We start from the raw sequence: 21,038 nt of genomic DNA, 5'->3' as shown, positions 1-21,038 counted from the left end.
CCTTCCGACGAGCTGATCACTCGTCCAAGGAGACCTACCGTCTGTAAAATGACCATGAAACTGAAAATCAGAGGCCAGGACCCAAAGGGGCTACAGAACCGGTGGGGGTGGGGGGAAAGAGCACCGGCTCTTATAGCCATCGAGCACCCTTTGAAACAAATCGTCTCTGTATAGGACCTCTGGCCCACGGTGTACAACAACTGTGGACCGGATTTTTATGCCCTAATAACCCCTTAAATATGTATGCGTTTATGCATGAAAAACTTCAGAATTGCACATAAAAAGTTAATTCAAAATAATAACATTAATTTTACATTATTTTAAAACCAGAAAATCAACATTTAAGTTAATTTTAAGTAATCACTGAATGATGCACTTGCAATGAAATGCTATACTTAAAAACAAATTATAAAACAAACCAACGTTTCTTCATTACAAGTTAAACCCATGGTACTCAAATTTAGCTCTCCAAGTTATCAACTTCTCTTTTGTTGCAGTTCACAGTTACTAAATGTTTTAGGTTTTCCAAGTTAGTGGTCTCTTGTCTCTTAAGATGTGCTTATAGCCGGAAATCTTATTTCAACCTAGAGAATCTTAGGGGACGCATGTACAAAAGCCGCTATTTGTTTCACTGTTACAGATTTTTTACTTGGCAGTTCAGTATGTTTACCGGCTAAAATTTCTACAGTTTCATAAATTTGTTCATATTCTGGTTTTTTTTTAAAGAATCCTGTGTACTTTTTCCTACTTCACCACCTCTTCCAGGCATCGAATTAAATTTGGAAACAGTGGTTTTGAATGCACTTAACGATTGATACAAAGTACCGCATTTACGCATGTATAGGCCGCGTGCGTGTATAGGCCGCAGCACAATTTTCAAGACAGAAATTATAGAAAAAATAATTTTCTTGGAATATTATTTTAGGTGTAGAAATTATTCCGAAATTTGGCAACGTTAATTTTTTTAAATGAAGTGTGATTTCGAATATAAGCCGCACCCCAGTTTTCCTCTTGAATTTTTGGCAAAAAAATGTGCGGCCTATACATGCGTAAATACGGTAGTATTGCTGTTGCTTGCCTACAGTGAGCCAGTAAGGACGTAAGCAAGACATTGTTAGAACCCGTTACCAGGAAAATGCTAGTGAAAACAAGCTGAGAACATGAATGCATGGATTAGCGAGAGCGGTATAGTTACTTACAGTTACGATTGTAAGTGGTGAATAAATCCAATCACCAATCCAAACCCCGTCTGTAGTCAGTCATACATGTGATATTATATCAGAAAGCGTCTTAGGAAAATATAATGCTAACTATGTAAGATTTGAAGCTTTCACGGCGGTGACTATGAAGAAAGCAGTCTTCTGGGATTTGGCACCGTGTATATGTGGTGTTAACCGACGTTTCGGAGGAACGTATCGCCTCCATCTTCTACCCTGAAGATGGAGGCGATACGTTCCTCCGAAACGTCGGTTAACACCACATATACACGGTGCCAAATCCCAGAAGACTGCTTTCTTCATAATGCTAACTAAATTAAACAGGTTCATGATTATTGTCACCAGTTCTGGTAGCAGCCATGTTGATCTCTCCGGGTGTTGCTAGAAACTTATTTATTTACATTATGTACTGCGGCGAACTTGTCACACAAATGGTATAAATGCATTTGCACACTTTCGTTCCACTTAGTATTAGCAGACAAATTGCACAGTTTTCTCGGTGATGCTGTTACATCACACGCTGTCTCCACGTCAACATAAATTGCGACCGAGATTTATCCCCTTAGGACAGGAATTTCATCAGACATTGCCTCCAGGCGTATGGTACCAATTGTAATGGCCTAATTCTGAGTACCCCCACCTGTCATGTGCCTCCGAAACAAGTTTACGTTCATAACTTATGAAAGTTGCAACTAGTCTGTTGTTGGCGATTATTACAGTTATTAAAACGGTCTGATAATACTATCGATCCCGTGCCCTCATTGCTCGACGCTAATACACTTGCCATATGCTATTTGCAGCGCCCGTCTTTCGAACATGAGTGCGCCTGTATTTCTGCAAGAGATTCAGTTCCTAACCAATGAGCGACAAACTGGCGAAATTCTGACCTGCTGATTGGTGATGTGAGTTGATACGACTGGATACGCTGTACAGTGCGACCACTACACGACTGTCCGCTGTCGAAAGGCGAATTATTCTGTTAACGAGTATTAGTAGCAGCAGCTATGTCGCTGTCTCACTACATAGGCCGTCTATCCTATCCGCACTTCCGGCCCCCAGTCATCAGCAAGCGCGTGTCGATACAGCGAGAGCGATTTACTGGCCAGAGACAATCGTTAGTCGACCGCCTATTCATGTCTTCCTCATCTCACCCGGCCCTCTGCAGCCAGCTTGGCCATGTCAGCATTCGCTTTTGTGTCCTCACCGAAATGTTCATTCGCTGATCAGACGGGATGTGTGCTTTTCCGATCAGTTCACGTTGATTGTCACGTTCCTTCACTACGAAATGTGTTATGTAAGATTTTACCGTCTCTGGATTTCTTTCCTGTGTGTATTCTTAGTGGTCTACGTGCTAGGAGACAACATTCGGGTTTCAGTGCACGCAACATACAATTCATACTTGCCGCTATGAAACCATAAGCTGTTTCATGCATAAAGCAATCATGCTGACCCACAGTGGGTTATCGTTCCAAACTCCACACAACCGTAATTCGATACAAATTCAGCTTCTACATCAGGAAAGGGATTGTGTATTGTCGAAAGGAAGTTAACGTGTCTGTGCATTTAATATTAAATTTTTAAAGTTGTTAGCATATATTAATAACAGAGATCAAAGTCTACAGAAGAGTTAAGATAGTAATTAGGGGAGAAGTAATTAGGTATTTTAAAATGTTCATGTATCTTCAGACATTAATTATTGACAGGAAATAAGAAGCAATTAGAAAGTTATGATACAAATGAAATATGAAGCAAGAAATTTTGTACGAGTATAACAAATGAGGATGGACATTGCTGAGACTGGGGACAGTAAGCCGACACAGCTGCATGGCAGCGAATTCTAGGCACAGAAACGACGGAACGGGGAGGCAGAAGTCAGATTCCTGAGACCATTAAGTGTAGTAACATTCTGCAGCAATTTTTGGAAGATAAAAAGTAAAGAAAAAGTAAAGCTATCCCTGTACCAGGCCGTGAAGGCCCATAGGGTTGTGAGACGTTGAGGTTCCCACATTATCTAGACAATCGGCTCAAAGATGACGGTAAGGTTGTCAGCCTTACGCGCCGGCCGCGCTTTACTCGCCAGGAACATTATTTAATTAATTCCTGGTACTCATTTCTGTTAGAGGCTGTGTCGACCCTATGGCCATAGTGCGGCTGGAAGGATTAGGTCAATTGAAAAAAATCCAATGACCTCATCGGGACTTGAACCCGCGACCTTCCGGCTTGTAGCATAGTGCCTCAACCAACTGCGCTGCCGTGTGCCCCTCAACTTTGGGAAGATACTGTACTAAATTTAGAAGTATTGTCAGAATTGGAAGAACCTGAACAAACAGTACCAGCAGATCGTCCACCTAGGGTAGCAAATGGAATATAGACCCAGAAGGAGAGAGAAGCTTAGGGACGCCTTAGTAAAGATGAAAGGATTTGTAGTGTTCTTTGCTTCGGAACGGGGAAAGTAGTACCCAAAGCTTATGCGAATGAGGAAGACGCTTTGTTTACGAGATTTTAACAAATTTAGGATGAAAATTCGCGCCGCGATGTCCAATTGCTTAAAGTTATAATTTACGACGTATTGGTTTTAAAGCGGGTCGCAAGGCCCACTCTCTGTGACTGTGTGTTCTCTAAATTTCTGAAAATCCGGATACCTGAACCATCTTCTTGCACGCATATTCAGGTTCTGACATGTGCTTACGTTACACGCTGTTAATGTTTACTGGTATCGACAAAACTATGTTGTGCAGAGCCCTCTTTGAGCAGATCATTTTGAGCTGACAACAAGAAGTTTCCCGTTGTTATGGAAACCGAAAGTTCATCACCTTTGTCACTAAAGACTGAACAGGGTGAAAATTTGTGCGTGGTACTAAAATTTTGGATCGTGATGCATATTTGAAAACCTTGCAACTCCTAATTTTTGCGAGTAATTTTTTGACGAACAAAATGGAGATTGCTCCAAATTATACATACACTTTTCTGTCTGGCAGCGATAAGTAGTAAAGCATGGGTAAAAGTTTATACTTGAGGTTGATATGATAATTTGAGATTATCCCCGTTCCATTAATTTCAGGTAAACACAAAGATAAAGAATGTATGACTACGATTTGTTACACCACTACCAAAAAGAAAGAACGGAAGGAGAAATAAGAAAAAAGAAAAGAATGAGAGATATAATGAAGGAAGCAGGAAAGAATGAAAGAAAGGAAGAGAGAAAGAAACAAAGAAGGTAGAAGAAAGGAAGATGAGAAATAAACGCAGGAAGAAAGATAGAAGTGAATGAGAAAATCGGAAGTAGGACGGAAAGAAAATGAAAGAAGAGACAGAAGCTTAGGAAGAATGATGGAAAGAAAGGAAGACAGAGACAGAGGAAGTTAGATCCGCCACTGTCTGACCGTACCAGTCCAGCAGCTCCTAACAAGGGTTCGGGTCGAGTTGTTTTATTATAATGGTTTTGGCATCTCGCCATTTAATACTGCTAACTTTTTGCGCAACAGAGATGGCCATTTGCATTGTTTATACGTAAACATCGAGCACTGAAGGGGGGGAAATATATATATGTATTTCAGACAAGATCTCCTACAGTGACGCCGATTTCATTGGCCTAAGGCCCCTCGTATTACACTTCCATCGCGTGTTCACTGCCTGTTCTGAGTAATATACCCGTTGTAATTAGACGGAAATCGAACCAGGTTCATCTTAGAGTTTACAATTCATTATGCGAGCTATACAGTGATTGCGTAAGTGAACGCGCAATATTGAAGTGATATTTTTCCATGTGTCAGCATATTTCATCTCACAAGCAAGATTTTCGTTACATTTCGGTATTCTATAACGATTACTATCTTCAGGGAAGTGAAGCGGCATAACCCAGTGGGGGTTCAACACTGTTTCTGAGGAACATGCCGCCTCATCTGAAAGACTTGCAGATGGGGTCAGTAGCGAGCTTCTTCCGGCGTTACTTCCCAAAAGAAGTCACCGCTGTGAAAAACAAATACAACATTGGTGTGGAATGATTACACTAATTTTAGTTGGTTTTTTTTTTTTTGTTTCGTGGGGTAGGGTGAGACAGTCCACTTGATACGTCCGCCACTAACTGGCCTATTGTACGATCCTCGACGAAAGTTGATGAGAGTGGAACAATTTATGGAATGGAGATTGGCAGGGGAAACCGAAGTACTCGGAGAAAACCAGCCCCAATGCCACTTTGTCCACCACAATTCCCACATGACCTAACCTGGCCTCGAACCCGGCCCACCGCGGTGGGAAGCCGGCGACTAATCTACTGAGCTATGACACGGCCTATACTAATTTTAAATGATGTATAACGCCGAGGTTAGGCATCGTCAGAATATTTGTAATTGTTAATGCTTAAGAGCTTTTTATTATGATCCATCTCCATACAGCACCTTGTAACTACTACACATAGTTCGGTAGTTAAGCCATCACGTCGAAGCCAAGTACTTCAAACGTACGCCATGCAATTTTACATTTTACGAAAGAATACCTTGCGAAAATGTTTTTCAGAACATTTATTGCCACACAAAATTTTGGAACCCTAAATGAAATTACGCGCCGGTCACGGTAGCCGAGCGGTCTAAGGCGTGCACTGTCTTCGCTCGCTCGGAAGCCGGGATCGTGGGTTCGAATCCCACTCAGGGCATGGATGTTTGTGTGCGTTTTTCTGTGTTTGTCTACAGGTAGAGGCCTTGCGACGAGCTGATCACTCGCCCAAGGAGTCCTACCGAATGTGTAAGATCTAGTAAACCGAAGTGAACGGAGAAGTTCATGGAGGTAGGCCTAGGCCCACTGGGGCTGCAGTGCCAAGGGAAAAAAATGAAATTACGACATTGTCGACCTCACCTCAGAAGTTTGAACTAGCTGATTATGAATATTACTTAGTGTACGAAATTAGAAAGTGGAAGGATATAGCGATCTCTTGAGTTCCAGTTAAATGCATCAAAAGTAACTGGAGGAGGGGGAAGTAATGCACATAATCTGTGTATACGGAACGCTTAGGTATATTTACGTTCATCACCAGTTGCAAAGAGTTCGAGGGAACGCCGATGGTGGTGCCACTTGACGGTTTACATGTCAAGTTGAGAGATGTCCAGCCCACGAATGCTACGGCTATAAGCGACAGACGAATCATTTATTTCGGCTGTTTTAGGATTGCTAAGTAACAACACAATACGTAACTTGAAACACGTATGTAACCATGTATGAACTCAATTCAGTTGACTTAATGCGCTGTGTAAAAGTGTAAAAAAATTAAGTAAACGTTTTCGGTTTATCGTTAAACGCATGTGTAGCATTTTATGAGATTAACACAGCGTTTACAAGTGTAAGAAACGTATTTAAGCCTTTATGAAATTTGGGGGACACGCGTTAACGTAGTTGGTTGAGGCACTATGCTACAAGCCAGAAGGTCAGGGGTTCGATTTCCTGTTAGGTCACTGAATTTTTCAATTGACCAAATCCTTCCAGCCGCACTATGGTCCTGGGGTCAACTCAACCTCTAACAGAAATGAGTACTAGGAAGACTCCTGGGGGCTAAAGGTCGGCCGACGCGTAAGGCTGACAACCTCACCTCATCTGTGAGCCCATTGTGTAGAAAATGTGGGAGCCTTGACGTCTGAGAACCCTATGGGCCTCCACCGCCTGTTACAAGGATAGATTTACCTTTTTTTACCTTTATGAAATTTATACACCGTGTAAAACTGGCTGAACTGTGTGAACGGACTCTGAGAAATGGAAGGAGAAATGCTATGAATCGCTAGTAAAGAAATTAAATAGAGTAAGAGGCAGAAATGAAAATCTATGGCAACGAATACGGACAGATAACATTGAAGAAAGGGGAGAACCTCTAAGTTATACCAGAAGTCTTATGTTAGGCAGTTGAAGCTTGTGTTTACCTTTAAGCCTTCACGAGAAGCGAGGCTTAAATATTTGTGTGTTATGGAGGGGAGTGTGGTTGGCAACGCCGGAGGAACCATGATACAATAAATGACCATCTCGACTTTGACTAACAGATCATACATTTTACGCATGTCTTCAGCCAGTGATTGTTTTATGCCTTCTCTGTCTTTTATATCAAAGCCACATCCATGTCTGTCAAATTGAACAGCAGGTTGGACACCTCATCAAGAAAGGTATTAAACTTCTCTTCATGAAGCAACCCACGGCCACGTCTGCAGACGTACAGTTCTGTTATTTTATGTTGGCCTCTGTTGTGCGCGGAGGAGAAGGAAGATAAGAGTAGTGGGGCCATCATTGAAGAGAAACACCTAGTGCCAACGCGTCAGTTTGACTTTAGGTGACCACGTGCATCGTATCACTGACGTCATTGAAAAAACGATTGAAAACAAAGGAGTGTGGTCTGCTGTCTTTCTTGACAATGCACAAGCTTTTGATAGAGTATGGCATAAATGCCTACTTCACAAATTGAGATGAATTCTACCCGATCATTTCTATGAACTCCAAAAATCTTATTTAACCAATCGGTATTTCCGCTTCAAACACGAAGACTCATACTCAGGACTGAAGATAATAAAGGCTGGTGTCCCACGGGGAAGTGTATTGGGGCCAGTCCTATACCTACTTTATATTAATGATGTGCCAACTACATCGAACAGTACTATAGCCACGTTTGCAGATGATACAGCAATCATGGCAGTAGGAGAGACTGTAGAAAGTTCAACTAGAAATCTACAATTAGCTGTAAACAAAGTCGCCCTCTGGACAAAAAAATGGCGAATTAAACTCAACGAATCCAAATCAGTACATATTGACTTTACAAACAAGAGGATCGCACAACAATCAATCTTCATCAATGGCACTCAAGTTCCACGCGCCAACACAGCGAAATATCTTGGCATAACTCTAGATTCAAAGTTACGGTGGAAAGAGCATATCAAGAAAAAACGTGATGAGCTCAACAATAAGTTCAGAAAAATGCGTTGGTTGCTTGGACGCAATTCTGAGCTAGCAATCCACAATAAACTTACATTACACAAACTCTACGTCCAGTTTGGAGTTATGGTATCCAGCTCTGGGGCTGCGCCAGTGAATCCAATATTCAAGTGATTCAACGCTATCAGAACAAAGTACTAAAGCGTATTGTCAACGCACCATGGTACGTTCGTAACAGTGACCTCCATCGTGACCTTGGGATCGAGACGGTTACAGATAACATCGCTAAGTCCGCCACCTCTCATGAAAAGAGACTCCAAAACCATGTCAACATTGAAGCGTCCAGACTTCTCAACGTGAACAGTACGAGTATCATTAGACGACTCAAACGGAAGAAACCGTTCGCACTATCCTTCTTGATTTGATCGTCCGAATAACCTTTTGTGGTTACATTACGACCCTGACAGAACAGTATCTAGACTGTACATATAACGTCGAATGGTAAGATGATTAATGTGTGATGAAGTAGACAATCCTTTTAAGCAAGCGGCACTGACGAGACGTGCCTGAACGAACTGCGGAAAGCCACTGAATAGTCAGTGTGCCGACCGAGAGTCGAATCGAGCGTCTCCCGAATAAAAGTTTAGAACGTTACCGCTACACTGTACTTATTTGAGTTTGTTCACGCCTCATGACGTCCTTCATTCCTCTGTTCTACACATTTTATATCTTCTTCTTAATGGGTTACGCTCTCTGGCCTGTTGCCGTTCAGAATTTATCTGAAAATATGAATCTTACAGACAGTTTGTAAGATTTGAGGTTTTCACGGTGACGACTATGAATAATGTGGCGTCGTGTAGATCTTGTGTGAACCGACGTTTCGGAGGAACCATCGCCTCCATCTTCAGGGTTTCTTCCAAAGCGTCGGTCTACACAAGATCTACACGGCGTCACATCCCAGAAGACGGCATTCTTCTTACATATAGTTGATTGGACTCTTTGGACGGGGATCAGCGCGTTGCAAAGCCGCTACCTACACAGGTAAATATAAACTCAGAAGAAACACGGGCGTACGTTAATGCCTCGACCGGGATTCGAGCTCATGATCCCAGCATCCGAGCAAGCGGAAACATATTTTATCTCTTAGGTTATAAATCATATGTGCCACTTTTGAACTAAGTTTACCTGTTAATATTCCTTTTTAATTTCAACATTGAATTAAGTTGGAAGTCTGCACTCTGGCGACCCCTGTCGGGTCAGATAATAACCAACCTCGCTGCAGCCCATGCAGCTCCGTGCAATAATTTTCTGATGTGATGCAGAGTTCCAGCAGGATGCTCGCGAGAAAGAGTACGTGATGTAAAGTACAGAAATCTTATAACGCGGTCATCATGGAGTGACCTTGAAGATTACTGTTATATGGGATTCCACGCAATATAGGCTGGTACATATTCGGCGACGTTTCGAAAGAACATAATGCCTACGTTTCGTGGGTAGAATATGGCTGTAGTAGGGTCCTCTGGAACGTCAATAAATATGTACAAGGTTTCATGGCGTCACAACATTGTGAACAGTTCAATTCTTGTACATAAAATGAAAATAAAGATATGTAAAATCATAAGGAAACTATGTGGAAACAGCAGACCTACTTTAAAATGGCGTACACCTTCCCACCGCTAATATCGAGGCACCAAAAAAGAAAAAGAAAACGAGAATTGAAACTGCAGATTTGGCCATTTTTAGGAGTGTGGCAGTCTACATAAGGAATTAAGGAAGAGGTGAATGCTTTTTATTTAAATAACACAATTCTAAAATCTAGATTTTTTTCCTTGGCACTACAGCCCCAGTGGGCCTAGGCCTACCTCCATGAACTTCTCCGTTCACTTCGGTTTTTCTAGATCTTAGACATTCGGTAGGACTCCTTGGGCAGGTGATCAGCTCGTCGCAAGGCCTCTACCTGTACACAAACACAGAAAAACGCACACACACAAACTAAACATCCATGCCCTGAGTGGGATTCGAACCCACGATCCCGGCTTCCGAGCGAGCGAAGACAGTGCATGACTTAGACCGCTCGGCTACCGTGACCGGCAAAATCTAGATTACAGTGGAAAAATCGCTTTTTACGAATGTAAGATGGATGAATTCGAAAGAAAATTTTAACACACAAGCCAATAAGAAGGCGAATCACCGGGCGCCCACAGTTAAGACGGAGGGACCGGCGTAATCTTCAAGAGGACGGAACAGACCTAACATGGCCTAACCCATGATGATGATTTATTCGAGGTAATGGAACCTGGCAATCCCATTCTCCGACAGATCTACGTATATATACAGAGAGAAATGAAGGCTGAAAACTGTTGTCTGTGTGTCGACTGAAAGCGAACGGCTCACTGCTACCACAGATCGGTTGGCTGGCCAGCGGAGAGCGGAGGGCCCGGCGGGCGGTATAGAGTTCTGTGTGTCCCAGTTTCCTTATTTGTCGCGCCCCTGTCCAAACGACCTTCACAAGGCAAGCCACTGTACCCTTCATCTGCGGGTCCCCATAAATATCATTAGTCACGATATTGCGTGTGATCATGATGTCGACAGACAGTACGTAAACTAACTAACTAACTAAGTAGCTCGCTAGCTCCATGGAGGTCGGTCCTTGGGAAACCACAAGTCGCTCACCTACTCAAGAATTTCCAAAAATTTTATGGAACCCTAAGATTGATCACCTTGTTCACAGCAGCCCGCCACTGATCCTTTTCCTGATCCAGATCACTCCATTCCATACTACCCCATCCCATTTCTCTAGACCCATTTTAATATTATCCTCCAGTATACGTCTAAGTCTTTCTAGTAGTTTACTTCTTTTTCGGATTCTCACCAAAATCCTATGAGCATTCATATTCTATGTCATGCGAGCTACGTGCACTGCCCGTCTCATGCTCCTTGACTTGATCATACTTGAGAAAGGTTACAAGTTATGATGATCGTCATTACGCAGTTTTCTCGAACCTCCTATCACTTCATCCCTCTTCGGTCCAAATATTATCATCAGTGTATGTTCCTCCCTTAATATCAGAAACCAAATTTAACACCAATACAAAACTACTCGTACAGGCAAAATTATAGTTTTATATATTGAAACTACATAAACTTTAGAGGGAAACTAATATCCATGTACTCGTATGCTTAGAATTAGGTGTCTCCCAGTACTTCTGTGTGAATATGACAGCCGATTTTTGACGAATCAGAAGAACCCTGAAATGTCCATGTTGAAAACCGATTGCTCTTTTTCGCTACCCAGTCTCGTCATGATGATCGTTTGTTGACTGAATGAAGATAATTTGGAGTCTATAGACATATCACTCCATACATTAACAATTCCCTTTGCCTTGTGTTGTTATTTATTTTTATGTTTTTTTAATGAAGCTGTCAGTATTCGAGCCTCGTAATTCCTTAAATGCACATCACACGTAAAATACATTTTCTGTGACAGTTTGACATCTAAATGCTCTAAATCGGAGACATGTTTGCTCTGCATATATATTGTGAGATGTCAAGGCATTGCCTGGCAACGGCTAGATAAACACCCCGCGATAAGCGCACGCAACAATAGGACGATTGTTTATAGCAAGTCAGCGCGCCAATTGACTGGCGAGATAGCTATGACGCGACTTTTATTTTCTGTATGGTCTGCGCTATGCAGTAGAACCGTGCTTTCTGCGTTGTCCATGCTATATAACACGATTTCGCTTGCAGCTAAGAAGAGTCCAAAAGAGTTTTTGTGAGTTCCGAGGTTCCAGGGTGATTTAACAAGAAACAGCAAGAAGACTTCACAGTGATTTGAAGTGCTAGTTTCTGTGTCGAGATCCATTGCTAGGAGACGACTAGTGAAAACTGAGAATCCTACTGCGTGTGCAACGATGAACTGTAAATCATGAAAATCAGCGATAGCGCTGTGTTAAGTGTGATTAAGAGAACTTGTAACCGAAGTGCTAATAAATCTAATCATCCGAACTAGAACCCGTTACTTTCGTCACGCGTACCCCCATACTCGTGACAGTACATTGTTGTACAATGAACCCTTCTATGAGAAATTTGATTTTCACATAAATATAATGTTGTTATGGTGAAATTGTTCCTGTGCTTAACTAATTAAGCACTACGCCATGAATGCGTATAAGGGAGTGGCTGTATAGATCCACATTTTCTTGACCTCGGCATTAGTTGGAGATGAATGGTCAGCTTCACGCTCCGGCCTGTTTACCCCGGAGAGAGAGCCCCAGATACCAATTTTATAGGAGGCTGGGTGGGCCCCAGAGCCGGTCTGGACGATATGGAGAAGAGAACATTCTTGACCCTACCGGAACTCAAACTCCGACCCCTCGGTCGTCCATCCCGTAGCCAGTCGCTATACCGACCGAGCTATCCCGTTCCTTGTATGGTAAGTGGATACGTGACAAAATTAAATTGACCCAACTTCTTTTCAGTGTAGGCTTTCAGAGCCAAATTTCATCAAAATCCTAAGTAATTCGGGAACACGCAGACTGACACGGACTCTGGAAGCTCTGGAACGCGCATTTATTTCTCGTACTCTGTGGAAAGAAAAGAACGCAATCAGTTGCGTGTGTGAAGCTCTCCCAGTGTGTATCTGTCCGTATCATGCGAACTGGGTTTATGCAGCTTATCTGAATCTCAGACCATCAGTTCTAAATTAGGCGGCGTTCATATATGGGCCAAAACGAGTTCAGCCTGTGATTGGAACCCCCTGAACTCATTCGCTACCAGGCATCATCACAATATTATCTAAATAAAGGTAAAGTAACCGAAGTGAACGGAGTTCATGGAGGTAGGCCTAGGCTCACTGGGGCTGTAGTGCCAAGGGGGGGGGGGAAAGGTAAAGTTAACTAGCCCTATGCTGAATTAGGTACCACGTCATGAAGAAGACATTTAGGGCAGTGGATATGTAGCTATTCGCATTCTTAATCTTGACAATAGTTGGAGATAAATGGTCCGCTTCACGCCACGGCCGCCTTATCCCCACAGAACGTTCCTGGGATCCCTTGGACAGGAGCCTCGATGGTCTCCAGAGGTGGATTTGACGCTGTGAGACTAGAAACACAATAACCAGCTGAGCTATCCTGACTCGCTATGGCTTTCACAAACGAAGAAAGATCTGTATGGGCTGTGTTCTGTGTGTATGTGGAATTTGGCTCATTATGTGTCCACATGAGGACTAACATTAGACGTAACGAATCTTCGTATTCTGTTCTCTTGCTCCAAGGTTGCTGTATATGGCTCTTATGGCTAGACTGACAATCACAAAAGGTGTTATCAGCGGCCGCACGTTCTAAGGCTAGGGTATCCAAACTACGGCCCGCGGGTCACATGCGGCCCGCGATGTGATTTTATCCGTCCCGCGAAAGAATTGTGCAGAAATGCGCCAATTGAAATAATTTTCCAGTGAGTACTGGTAAATGTGATTCCGAACTTATTGACCTGACATATTATACTGCAGTTCGATGGCTTAGCTGTGGAAAGGTTCTTTCGCGCTTCTTTCAGCTCAGGAATGAAATTGATATATTTCTTGCCGAGAAAAACCATCACGAACCACTTTTATCAGATACCGAGGGGCTTTCGAAATTAGCATATCTTGCCGATATGGTGAACCATATGAACCATTTGAATTTAAAGTTGCAGGGTGAAAATAACTTAGTCTGTGATTTATTTGCACTTATCAAGGCATTCAGAGCAAAGTTGATACTTCTGGAAAGCCAAGTGAAAAATTGTAACTTTATTCATATGCTATACTATGCAGAATTGCATAAAAAGGATGAAGCAGAATTTCTTTCCTCGTTTGCAAATTTAGTCATTTCAGATTTGAATGAACAATTTCGGAAGCGAATTGCTGATTTGGATGCCAGTGCTCAGGAAATTAGATTGTTTCAAAATCCGTTTGACTGTGATGCTGCAGATGTCCCAAGTCAAATTCAAATGGAAATTATTGAACTTCAGGAAAATTATCATATTAAAGACAAATACAAAGAAGGAAATTTGATCGAATTTTATAAATTTCTGAACTCTGAGCAATTTCCAAATTTAAAGAAATTTGCTTGTAAATTTATCTCCATTTTTGGGACGACATATCTGTGTGAACAAACTTTTTCCCAGATGAAGTACATCAAGTCGAAATACAGGGCAAATTTATCCGATGAACATTTAAAGTCGTTACTTGTGATTAGCGTTTCAAGATTTGAACCTCAATTTAATCAGATTTTAAGAATGCAAAAAGAGTTCCATCATTCACATTAATTGTTTTATTATAAGTTGTGATGAAAATATGAGCATTTGCTGCTACTGTCTGTTGTCATTAATATACGATAATTTATTCTCACGTACTTTGTATTTAGTTTATGAAATTCTGTGCTTTCAATAAAACTCATATACCTAGAGTTATTAATTTCTCATTTTATCCGGCCCGTTGTAAGTTCTGAATTACCTAATGTGGCCCGCCGTTCGAAAAGTTTGGAGACCTCTGGTCTAAGGCATGGACCGCCTTCGCTCGCTCGAACATTTGGGTCGTGGGTTCGAATACCACTCAAGGCAAGGATATCTGTGTGCGTTTTTTCTGTGTCTGTGTTGTTCAGCATGTAGGTAGCGGCCTTGCGACGGGCTGATCTCCCGTTCAAGGAGTCTCACCAACTGTGTATAGGATTGAGAAACTGAAAAATCGACCTAGGTCCAACAAAGGGCTGTAGAGCCAGAGAGAGAGAGAGAATCAAATTGTCCTTACAGAAAGAGGACATGGAAGTGTGGACTGTATGTGTCTGGCTCCAATTGCGGGCGCTTGTTAACGTGGTTATGTGCCTTCGGTTTCCTTAGAAAGCATGCAATTCTTGAGAAGCATAGCTACCCTCAGCTTCTCAAGAAATAGCTTATTCCGTATAGTTAGTTGTGAATGATGAATGAGGGAATAATAAAAAGTGAAAGGATCAGACCTGCTTGATGTTCCTTCCCCCCACCCCAGAATTTGGGAAATTGCTGAAGGGAGTTTTTTTATGATTATTTCTTGCAATTTACAATCTATTCTACAAGGGAGCAATAAGTAAACATGTTGTAAGAAATCAATTGTGCGGAGTGATCGTCCAGTGATGGCTGAAGGGAGATAGACCCCGTTTTGTGCCCCTAGAACAACTGAGACACGACCTACACTTCATTACGAATGTCTATGGACTAAATGTAAACAAACGAGAGGTAGGGTGCAAGACAAGTAGAAAGCGTAGTTCACAGCGGCCGATAATTCCGCAGTATGCACCGTTGTCTTGACGTACTGTGTTGCAACGAGGAGATTCATGTGTACCGCTCGAAGGGAACTCTTAAGCCAAGAAAAACACAGACGTTTTGTTTACATGCATTTCGTACACTGTCCGAATAGAGTTTAGCATGTACTCAACTTTAATCTTGGACGCGGAAGTCGGACTGGATAATATTAGATTAGGGATTATTATTTGCTTAACAGAGCTCGCTAATCGCAAGAGGCAGTGCCGGTCGGGACTGCAATGTCATCAGATATCCTTATGCTCCACAATGCCCTTCTTGTAACATGATCCTGACAGTCGTGACCGGGCCGAGTACGTCACTAATGGGTCACCCCTCCCAGCAGATAAAGCGTTTATAATTCCTTGTGCTGGCATTAGCTAAACGTTACTCGTCGTGACTGTGCCAGGTAGACATATCGTTCGCAGATGTGGAAACCAGTCGGAGTGGGTGATGGTATTCGATAACATTGAGTCTCGGATAAGATGAGTCTTCCACAGCAAGCAAGGGCCAACTTGAGGTATCACCTTTCATATTACATAGCAAATGTTTTCCTGCAGCTGTGAAATTGCCCCTTTTGTACACTGCCTCACGATTTACAGACACCATTTCTTGTGCATACCGGTACAGTCAATGTTGAAAGCCACAGACCTTCTTGTAAATGCTACATTGACTTCAAAGGGTTTTTCCCCTTGGCACTACAGCCCCAGTGGGCCTAGGCCTACCTCCATGAACTTCTCCGTTCACTTCGGTTTTTCTAGATCTTAGACATTCGGTAGGACTCCTTGGGCGGGTGATCAGCTCGTCGCAAGGCCTCTACCTGTAGACAAACACAGAAAAACGCACACAAACATCCATGCCCTGAGTGGGATTCGAACCCACGATCGCGGCTTCCGAGCGAGCGAAGACAGTGCACGCCTTAGACCGCTCGGCTACCATGACCGGCCAGGGTAAATTTTACCTACAAAAATTAATTTTTAATCAAGATTGTCGCAGGGCGCAAATGATCTTTGGACGTCCGGAGTATGGATTCGCAGGTATGAAACCCGCTCGAGGCATGGATGGTTTGTGCTGTGTGAGTTTGAGGTTTTGGAGGCTGTGATTAGCCATTCAGGGTGTCCTGTTTGTCTGATTAGAATCTTGGACAGCGTTTCCCAAACCAGGAGCGCGCGCCCTCCAGAGTAGTGCCGAAAATTCTGATATAGATTAGTAATTATATTTTTAAATTTCTAGATCACATTTTAAATTATGTTTCTACGAATTTGGGGCACTGAAAAGGTTTATGTTCACCATCTCAGTCAAAGAAAATTCGGAAAGAACTGGTCTATGACTCCTATACAATGTCCCGATGGAATCAGGGATGAACTGAAGTTCGGCAACAAAAAGGTCACACTTCTAGACTATTTAAATTAAGAAATAACTTAAAATATTTTTAGGAGTACGTGGAAAGATCATGTGGGCCGTATGCTGGAGATGAGAGTCGATTCCGATTGGTACACGTTTGCAATAAAGAGAACAAAATTAATACGAAATGTATAAATAAGCGGTTGATACTTACTGGGAGACAGAGCACTGCTGGGCACGGCCTCTGTACCTTTTCATCCAGGCCGCTTGTAAACACAAATATAAATTCGCATTCCTGAACCCCATTCAACGGTGAGAGCTACGCGAAAAGGTACATAACGGTAAATACACAGTGTACTATTGTATTTGAGCATTCTGTTGCATCGAGGTCTCACTTATAATCCGTCTGCAATGCAACACATTTTTGTTTTATTGTAATATTTGGATCTAAGAGAGATGAAGTGACAGGAGGTTGGAGAAAGCTGCATAATGAGGAGCTTCATAACTTGTACTGTTCACCAAGGATAATTAGAATGATCAAGTCAAGGAGGATGATATGGACAGGACATGTAGCACGAATGGGGGACGAGGAATATGTATATGATATTGATGGGAAAGCCAGAAGGAAGGAGACCACTAGGAAGTCAAAGACGTAGGTTGGTGGACAATATTGAAAAGATAGACTTGAAAGGATTCTGACGGTGGTATATACTGTACTTCTTTTGGCTTATTTTGGACTTCACCCATCGTCCGGTATATAAAAGACAAAAAACTACGACGTTTCGGAGACTGGATCTGTCTCCGTCTTCAGGTGGATAGGGAAGGGTAAACCTACTCAGTTGGGCCCCTTAGAAAGAGCTAGTCTCAATCACTGGTCCACCCTTCCCTATCCACCTGAAGACGGAGACAGATCCAGTCTCCGAAACGTCGTGGTTTTTTGTCTTTTATATACCGGACGATGGGTGAAGTCCAAAATAAGCCAAAAGAAGTACAATATTAAAAAGGTTGTTAGAGAGGTAAGATGGGATGGTATGGATTGGATTGAGCTGGCTCAGGATAGGGAACAGTGGGGGGCTCTTGTGAGCATGATAATGAAACTTCGGGTTTCATAAAATATCGGTAAGTTCTTGAGTAGCTGGACAACTGGCGGCTTCTCGAGAAGGGCTCAGCTCCATGGAGTTAGTTCAGTTCTTGTTTGTTCATTATTCTCTATACCCCTTCCTCAAAATGTTTCCCTCCCACGAATGTACGCAGTATGTTGCTCAATAGAATTCAACGAAAGAATGTTGGCGTAACAACTTTTATAGCAATATAAATGGACGGACCCAAAACGAATAGCAACGCTCCCTAGTGTATGAGTGGGAAGTCTAAACGGAGAAGCAAACATACAGAACGGAACTATAAAACAGAACAGTTCGATTCCCCGCTGTGCCAATGTTGTACTTCCTCTCCATGTGTAAGGAATGCCTTCTATTACAGTTGTAGCAGCGAGAATATGAAATATAGGTGAAGAAATATTAGTGCTCTGAAATTTATATTCGGCAGAGCAGACCATGATTTACAAACGGTCCCCCAAACAAACAAATGAACTGGGGCTAGGCCCGTCTTAATTAATTTACAGCCTTTGTTGTCAGGAGGGTAAATCTTGTGGTTTCGTGTTAAATTTTAGAACGCTCGTAAAAGACATAACATATTGGCCACTAAAAGTTGTGACAGCTCCAGTATGGGTTATGAAATGTCAGCATGGAACTCACAGTTTTGCCAGATCTGGAACAGNCTAACCTTAAAATGGGAATGATACGGTACCTGTGAGTCTATTGAAAGTCAGTCACCTGACGGCAGGTGTAATGGCAACACTTCCCCCCCCCTTGGCACTACAGCCCCAGTGGGCCTTCGCCTACCTCCATGAACTTCTCCGTTCACTTCGATTTTTTCTAGATCTTACACATTCGGTAGGACTCCTTGGGCGGGTGATCAGCTCGTCGCAAGGCCTCTACCTATACACAAACACAGAAAAACGCACACACACAAACTAAACATCCAAGCCCTGAGTGGGATTCGAACCCACGATCCCGGTTTCCAAGCGAGCAAAGACAGTACATTCCTTAGACCGCTCGGCTACCGTGACCGGCTCAGGCGTCTTTTACAAAGCTAAAAAAGAGCATTGTGTGGAAGTCATGCGTGTTTGTTCCTTCCTTTGTCTGTGATCCACCTTCAGCTCATTTGGATACATTTTCTTCGATTATGTGAGACTATCACTAATGCTGTCAAGCAATTCCGATTTCGAAACACATTGATCCTTAATATGACCTCTTACATAAAGCCATAAGTAGATTTTTCCGTGTAATCCATAAAATTTTCACAAGTAATGCAGACCTTTGTTACGCGAGAATCCGCCAAAATGTACCACGATTCTGATTTTCGGCCATCTTTATCCATATTGTCACGTGTCCGGGGTACCGTGACTGATGATAAGGGGTTCTGGATTGGATGATTGGATTTATTGGCACTTCACACTTACAACTGATTATAACAGCTTACAACCAGTGACTGCCTAAGTCTTGCTACATTCCTTACTGGACTACGAGTGTCTTCTCCTCTGCCGTGACTGACTTGGTTCTGATTTCAAGTCGGTCACTTCTTCACCTTCCGCTGTTCGCTGGTTAGCACTCCACAGCTGAACACTCAACTTCTGAACTTTCTTACAACTGAATCATTGAACTTCCTTACGAATGCCGAATGATTGAACACTCTCACGAATGAACCCTCCTGAACTGAACTAACTTCCAGGCGAACCGAATGTCACCATGTCTTATACTTCCTATATTATTCTGTTTTTCTGTGTTTATTCGTTGCAGCGGGAACGGGCTTACCGAACCGTTGCCTATCAGTGGTCATATTCCGCGACTGTTCATTGCAGCGGGAACGTGATAACCGAACCTTTGCCTAGCAATGGCCATATTCGTCACAATAATGAAGCCTGGCTTACGCAAAGCTCTAAATAAATATTCCCATGTATTCTGTAAACCGTTGCACTGATTGTTTTGGAATTCAATAAGGAATTTTTTCTCCAAAAATGTTCGAACAGTTCGAACTTTAGTCATATCTGTTCATAACAAAACGTGGATTTCCCATGTATCCATACACCCTTTGTTAGATGTTTTAAAGTTCGATACTAGAGGCTGTAATTAAGTTGCTTTTCATGGTTCGCATCTTAAGTAGGCTTATGAAACCCGAAATAATTCCGTTGCTAATTTTGTACTCTACATTATGGAACAACCTTTTATTTTGTTCTTGTTTTGCCACAGAAATTGTTTCATCACTAAGGGACAATGACCTAGGCTCACTCTGGCGGATAAGGCAACCGGAACGTGAAGCCGATCACTCAGCCATCCCCTTCAGACTCTAACCCTTTAAAAATAATATTTAATATTGTATTACGTCAAAGTGCTTTAAAATTGAAGAGCATGCACAGTGTTTTTAAATGTTTTGTATGGTTCTCAGAATAAACAATGCTTATTTCACTAAACAGCATTAACCGATTGGTCTTTGTAATGCAGAAGCAATGTCTTGCCTGTGAAATTAGAACTGAACATTGTTACAAGTGACATGTAATTAATACCATCAGTAAACCACCAGCACATATGTTAGGGAGGCTCCCTATTCTTTTGTTTGCCTTGCTTCTGGCTAGAAGTCAGCATGCATCCGGAAGGTCCTGCGACCGGTCGTCTCGACACAGGTTTCATCGGTTTTCCTCCGTCTTTAAGCGAATGTTGAGATGGTTCTCAAGTTCCAAGTTGTTGCTGCATGCTTTTCATTCAGTCCTTCGCACTTAAATTCAATAAAATTAAGCCCATTTGCTATCAAAGACATCAAATTATTTTTGCAAATTATGCAGTTTGAAATTACATCAGAAAATGAAAATTCCGTGGACCCTGTCTGAAGCCACTCCTTCACGTTCACGCTACCCTTATCATGACTAGCGGGCAAAGCCTGGGAACCTTCTGAGAAAATTATGGTCTTTCTCCCACCTCCTCCGCAGCAGCAATAAAGTGTCACTAACTTCTACCAAAACTTTTCGCTTTCTCCTACTCTTCTGCTATAGTTTCAACTCTCCTGCTTGGAAGGGTTAGGGCGAGGGCACGCCAAGGCAACTGACAACCGCAACGCAACCGCAATTTCCGAGAAATGTTATCATCCCGACTTGAACACATGTTACCGAATGGAGCAAGGGGCGCAAATTGAGGAAACGGCAATGCAGTTTCCTCA

This window comes from Cryptotermes secundus, unplaced genomic scaffold, assembly GCF_002891405.2.
Source record: "Cryptotermes secundus unplaced genomic scaffold, Csec_1.0 scaffold1712, whole genome shotgun sequence".
Taxonomy (NCBI): Eukaryota; Metazoa; Arthropoda; class Insecta; order Blattodea; family Kalotermitidae; genus Cryptotermes; species Cryptotermes secundus.
Note: the sequence above shows the minus strand (reverse complement) of the source record.